This window comes from Phyllopteryx taeniolatus, chromosome 9, assembly GCF_024500385.1.
Source record: "Phyllopteryx taeniolatus isolate TA_2022b chromosome 9, UOR_Ptae_1.2, whole genome shotgun sequence".
Classification (NCBI taxonomy): Eukaryota; Metazoa; Chordata; class Actinopteri; order Syngnathiformes; family Syngnathidae; genus Phyllopteryx; species Phyllopteryx taeniolatus.
In genome coordinates, this window is record NC_084510.1 from 8,811,232 (window position 1) to 8,817,888 (window position 6,657).

General features: G+C 39.7%; 1 protein-coding gene across 5 annotated transcripts in view; it reads right to left on the bottom strand.

Annotated features, from left to right (window-relative positions):
* ncoa3 (nuclear receptor coactivator 3) overlaps positions 1-5,255 on the bottom strand; it is a 43,566-nt gene extending 38,311 nt beyond the window's left edge. For 3 of the 5 annotated variants that reach the window (XM_061784107.1, XM_061784102.1, XM_061784103.1), the window contains exon 1: positions 5,123-5,255. The gene's annotated coding sequence lies outside the window, so the exon portion shown is untranslated. Of the gene's footprint in view, positions 1-173; positions 368-5,122 lie in introns of all 5 variants that reach the window. The other 2 variants (XM_061784105.1, XM_061784106.1) reach the window with 1 other exon arrangement.
* Positions 5,256-6,657: the final 1,402 nt, after the last annotated feature.

The window sequence follows — 6,657 nt, forward strand, 5'->3', positions numbered from 1 at the left end:
TCCAAAAAGCTCAACTTTCATTTCGTCAGTCTATATAATCTTCTCAAAAAAGGATTTCTTTTTGCAAATGTAAGACAAACCTTTATGTTATTTTTGGTCAGCAGTGGTTTTCACATTGGAACTCTGCCATTTTTGCCCTATCTCTTCCTTATTGTTGTATCATGAACACTAACCTTAACTGAGGCAAGGGAGGCCTGCAGTTCTTTCGAAGTTGTCCTGAGTTCCTTTGTGGCCTCCTGGATGACTCATTGCTATTCTCTTGGGGTAATCGTTGTAGGCCAGCCACTCCTGGAAAGGTTCACCACTGTTCCATGTTTTCTCCATGTGAGGATAATGGCTCTCCCTATGGTTCGCTGGAATCCTAAAGCTTTAGAAATGACTTTTGTAACCCTTTTCAGACTGATAGATGTCAATTACTTTATTTCTCAACTGTTGTGGAATTTCTTTCTATTGTGTCATTTTGTTGCAGCTTTTTTTAAATCTTTTGTCCGGACAGATTCTGTTTAACTCATTCACTGCCAGCCTTCCCAGTTAACATGGATATTTGACTTCTAAAGCCGTTAATGGCAGTGAATGTGTTAAGTGATTTCTTGATTAAACAGGTCTGGAGGTAATCAGGATTGGGTGTGACCAGTGAAAATTAACCAAAAATTGTGATGAGCCGCAATTAATTTATGATTTAATAAGGGGGGTAATTACTTTTTCCACACAGGGCCAGGTAACTTGAATAGGTTTTATCCCTTAACAAATTAAATCACCATTTTAAAACAGCATTTAAGTTCACTTTGGTTATATTTGTCTCATATTTACATTTGTTTGATGATCTTAAATCACATTGCCTTGAAGAAATATTAAAAAAGCTCAATTGGGAAAAAGACGGACTTAAAATTAACAGCGCTTATTTGAGCCATCTTCATTTTGCAGACGACATCATTTTATTCTCCTACGATGCTGAAGAACTACAGTGTCATATTCCTGAATTAGACTTAGAAAGCCGTCGCTCAGGTCTCAAAATGAACAAAAACAAAACGAAGGTCATGTTCAATCATTACTGTCCAAAAAAAGTTGTCAAAATGGACGACTATGTCAAAGACGCCGTCGACAACTACATCTATTTAGGGCAACTTGTAACAATGGATGGAAATACAAGCACTGAAGTTCAACGCCGCATAAAGCTTGCCTGGCAGGCTTATGGAAGGCTTTGTGTTATATTCAAGAACAATATTCTCATTTGCTTGAAAAGAAAAGTTTTCGATCAAAGTATTTTACCAGTCCTCACTTACGGTAGTGAAACTTGGACTACGAATGCCAAAGTTATACAAAGGCTCCGTGTAACCCAAAGGAACATGGAACACCAAATGTTGAAAATAAGCATTCGCGACAAGAAAAGATGCCGTTGGATAAGACAGCAGACGCGAGTTACCGACGTCATTCAAAAAATAAAAAAGCCTCAAATGGAAATGTGCTGGGCATGTTGCCCGAAGAGCTAACAAAAGGTGGACCACAGAAACGATCAATTGGATACCACTGGACACAAAGCGGCCACAGCAAAGACAGACAGACAGACAGACAGACAGACAGACAGACAGACAGACAGACAGACATACAGACATGCATGCATGCATGCATACATGCTTGCATGCATGCATGCATACATGCTTGCATGCATGCATGCATACATGCTTGCATGCTTGCATGCATACATGCTTGCATGCTTGCATGCTTGCATGGCTACATGCTTGCATGCATGCATGGAATTATTAAACACACTCCGGAATACAACAAATTGCAAACTGCCGTAGTAGTTGGAAACGTGAAGAAGAGGCCTTCATCCTGCAGTGAATAGAAAATAGCTGCTGATGATATTTTATATGTATATATTATAGTTGTCAACTGAGTAAACAACTGAATACTTGATACTTGTTTTAGTGAAGGTGGTGTGAATTTTTAAAATTCAACTACACGGCTATTACATAGAGTAATTTAAAAAAATGTAATACAAACAAATTGAATATATGGAATTACAATATTTACATGGAAATCATATGGTACGAATAACGGGAATTAGATAAATATTTTTCCAGTGGGGATTTTCTAATTTAACATTTGGAAAGTGGTCATGACACAATATTCTTGAGTTCTGGTGTCAATTCATTCTGGATTAAGAGAATTAATCTTGTGTTTTTTAAATGCCATGCTTTTTGTCAATTGATCTTGCCTCCATTGAAAACTGCTTAATCTTCAAAAATGGTCCTTCTTCAATCTTAAAATGAACACGTGCCAAATGACAAACTGGCAGTTGCTTGAAATTAAACTTTTCACTATCGTCGTTATCTCAGTCCCAGTCTCTCAATCTCTGCAGAGGAACGCAGACTAACACTAAAGGAATGCTATCTATTCAAACATCAGAGAAAGAAAATGTAGTTTGACAAAAACAGATTGGCGACAGCTATCAAAAATAGACCTGCCACACTAAAGTGGCAGACTCAGCCCTCATTTCTATTACCTCTTGCCGATACCAGTTAAACTAGGAAACTTACAGTGCATGCAGTAGTTAACTGTCATAACTTCCTGATGATCCCATTTGATTAAAACGAATAATTCACTTTAGTATGAATTCTTCAATAAAAGCTTTAAACGGTTATATTGGCTATTTTGACAACAATTTAGCTGAACAATTCATCACAGACCAGCATGCAAATGATTAAAGAATTCTGTACATCCGTATGGTATTTTTTCCTGCCCTTACAGCATTGCACAAAACCTGCTCGGTGGGAGAATGGGGATCAATTTAAAACCATGTGGGAAATTGCCAATTACTCAATCCCAAAGCTTCCAATACATCCGACTAAATGTATGTTGTGAAATTAAATGTGTTAGTTTAAATCCACTCTCATATGTCCACAGTAAAATATTAACAGGAAACATCTCATGTGAAACACACTATAAATCAACAGCAACATTTTAGCGAAAGGACATTTTGTTTTGAGCATTTTAAGTTAATAATCTGATGACCTTATGTAACCAACGCAGTTGCCACTGTAGACAGACTTTTCTGGGTCTCATGAGAAAAAGTGATAAGTTAATAAATTATTGAGAGCACAAGGTCTGACAGACAAAGAGCCGACGCCATGCATCCCAGTCACTTCTTCACCCCATCTGCAGTCAAAGAATGCCCCCAAAGATTGATTCATTGTTAACACAGCCTGACACCCTGTGTGAGGGAGAAAGAAAGTGCTAGATAAAAGGACAGAGAATGGGGGACATGGGGCTCCATTTACCAAGAATATGAGCAGAAGTAGTCTATAGGACAGATTCCCACAGTGATCATTTTGCCACTTTCACAAATACCACATATGTGGGCATGAGTAATGGCATTCCATCAGCTTCAAAATGAACAGCGCATCGGCGCTCAGGAACTTTGTTCCTAGCGAGACACAATTTAAATGCCTGCAAAAATGACACGGCACCGCTATGAACAGACTTCTCGGCATTAATTTATATTAGCGGGAAGATTTCTGAAGAGGTTCAAATTTACTTCCTGCAGCCGAAAGGGAACTATGACAGGAGTCAATTAAAAGTTAGTTGATTTCAGGAAGGCCTGTCCAAATTGAGCAAGAATATGAACAGGTGGCTGCTAGCGAAGAGAGAGTGACATTGCACTTAAACACCACAGAGTGCAATTAAAACAACATACGTTTTTACATGAAAACCACAAAAAACATCATTGGTATCATATGTCAATGCACTTTCTGACAGGAGCATTAGGCAAAGATGTGAAATTTGTGTCAATGTTGGTCCCGGGAGAGATGCGTGAACTTGAAGGAAGGCTGGCTGTACATTCAGATAGGGATGGAAACTATGCTTTAAATCCTCTGGTGTCATATTTAAAACTGAAGCAACATACGACTGCTATTAGATAGAGATTCTTTCGTTTTCAAACAATTGCTTCCGTTTAGGCAAGGCACATTTATTTCATACACAAGGTAACTCAACTTTTAGATGATATTAAAGCTGGAATTATGCACATTACACATTAGTGAGTGTGTAGTCATTACGTTCTTAATTGCTAGTGACGTACATCTTTACATAAATATGCACGTTAGTTTGCCACACTAAACACTGCACGTTCAGCACTTGCAGTCCACTTGAACTGGAGTGATCATCGTCCCCATGCAGCTGCCTCGATGCAAAATGTCCTTCTACGTGTGATTTAGCAGCAGTTAAGACCAACATGATATGCCATTATTCCTATTATTACAATCACGCATATGCAATCTCAGTAAAGCCCAGCACATAATAAATAACAGATGCTTTGGAATCCGGCTTAGGTGACCGAGCCAGTTCAAGTTTGCTTGTCAGCTCTGAAGACAAGTGATCCAGCGGTGGGTGATTTGGATGTGTCGCTGGATGCAAATTACAACACTGCCAACTTATTTTCCCTTCATCGGCTGCCATTTGGGGTTTGTATTTTGAGTGATGATCTTCACAGAACAACGACAGTAGTACTAAACGCGTACGCGGGTGATGCGGTGCCGGTCGATCATAAACAAATCACAGTTGATCGCTTCGCGACACATCGCAACAAAATTGATGCGCTGTAACAAGCTGTGTGAATAGACGATTTCTCCAGTTAGGGCTGATAGCAAATCAGGCTGGCTAAAAATACTGCACTCGAAGCCATCCCGTTGTTTTGTGCAAAAAAAAATGTCACGCGGTGCCAGGGATCAACAATAACCGACCACAAGTACGTTCCACACGTAAACCGACGGTGCGTACTAGTTATCGTATTGCACCCGACGAACAAGACACCTTATGTACGCTAAAGTTTGTACAACCAATGCGTCCGCAGACACACGGAAGCGAATTCTCGTGTTATATTTCAAACGAGCGCATCCACTGGTTTTATTCAACGCACAAATCAGTTCGCAAATAAATGCAATTAAATGAGAATGGAAAGGTGGCTCGTTGTATCGCGACAGCTTAGGGACCACAGTCTGCTTTGGAGACGGGGCTCCACCAACTGCCTCTGTGACAAATTTTCGCAGTCAAACACGCGATAGCAAGAAGGTACGAAAGTCGCTCATAGACGGCATGACAAATTGTTTCAAAAGAAACTCACCGGCTTCGACGTTTTCATTGGGGAAAACAGTTTCTTTTACATCTCTACAAACTCTCCGCCATCTTCGGAAGGACCGTGTTTGTTTAAATGGGAAACGCTCCCAAACGGAGAGCCAGTTTGTGGGCAGAGCCACGTGCATTCTGGGTAATGTAGTCATTTAGCCTTTGCGAGCCGCATCAATTCAACGCGCTTTTATGCACAGGAACTACGCGTACACAATACCCACGATGGATATGATGTGCACCGGCAGATATTATTCGTAGGGATTTAAAAAATGGATTCATAGCGTGGCGGGAAGGCAGCTTCATTCGCAAGATATCATGGGAAGAGACCTTGACAATGCGAACGTATTTTCTACTGTCATTTCCACTCTAGGTCTCTCTGCGACATACAAAATCAAGTGGATTTGCATGTAACTGACAAGCTAATTTGGATGTAGAAACAATTTGACCCTTGTGCAACACCCGACCCTTGTGGAAACTGAAAATATGTCAGTTGGACACATCAGGAATACTTGGACCAGTGAGTCATCACACATGCGAGACGAGCGAAGCAGTCTCAGTACTGTACACTTCAGTGGGCAATAGCTTGGATTTGTATTACTTATGTATTTATTTGTTCTCTGCAACTGCAGAGTAAAGATAGAAGCAACTGCAATTTTGTTGATTAATCAGTGAAGTTCAATGTCATAGTCACGTTGGAACATTTTACCTTCCACACGCAATTACAAAACGCAATCACACTCGGCGATATCCGCCATTGTGATATCCAATTGTGTATTCCAACATTTTTATTTTTTTTTATTTTTTTGCAAGTAGCAACCATATGGACGTTTATTCATGATGTGTTGCCGGGCCCCTAAAGCAGACATGCTGATTATTCCACACACAAGTGGTGCCTATTATCTGAAGGTGTTTTTTTTTTTTTTTTTTCAATTAATAATTACACACCGTGAAATGCAACAATCAATAAATAAATTGCGCCTTTTTTAATGTGGGGGTTTATGCGTTTTTTAGGAGTGGTTTATATGAGAGAGAGAGAGAGTGAGTCAATTGCATTCCTCAGAGAGCCACCGAGGGGCCATGAGGACCCTGTTTGTGCCCCATCCCCCAACAAAACATGCAAAACTGACCTTCCCCCTTAGTGAGTGTGAGACACTTAATTCCATCGCCCCCCCTCCTCATTCACTCTTGCTACTTTGAAAGGACAGGAGATAACAGTTTGAAAGGACAGGAGATAGCCCTATAATCATTATTGTATTCAGATTGGTTTACCTGCAAACAGCTACACAACATGCACACACATGGTTCAAAGTACAGTATCCTAGACACATACAATTTTCTCAAATGTGCAATCAAAAAGCATATATTAAATGTATTTTTGAATTTAACAATCCATTTGGGAGTATTAGTTCTAGTGCCATCAATGTCTGACGTTAGAAAATGTGGTCTTTACTCAAGTTTTGCGTTTCATATATTTATTTCATGTGTAATAAATAACAAAACATAATACCAGCAGTAGGGTGTAATGGATAT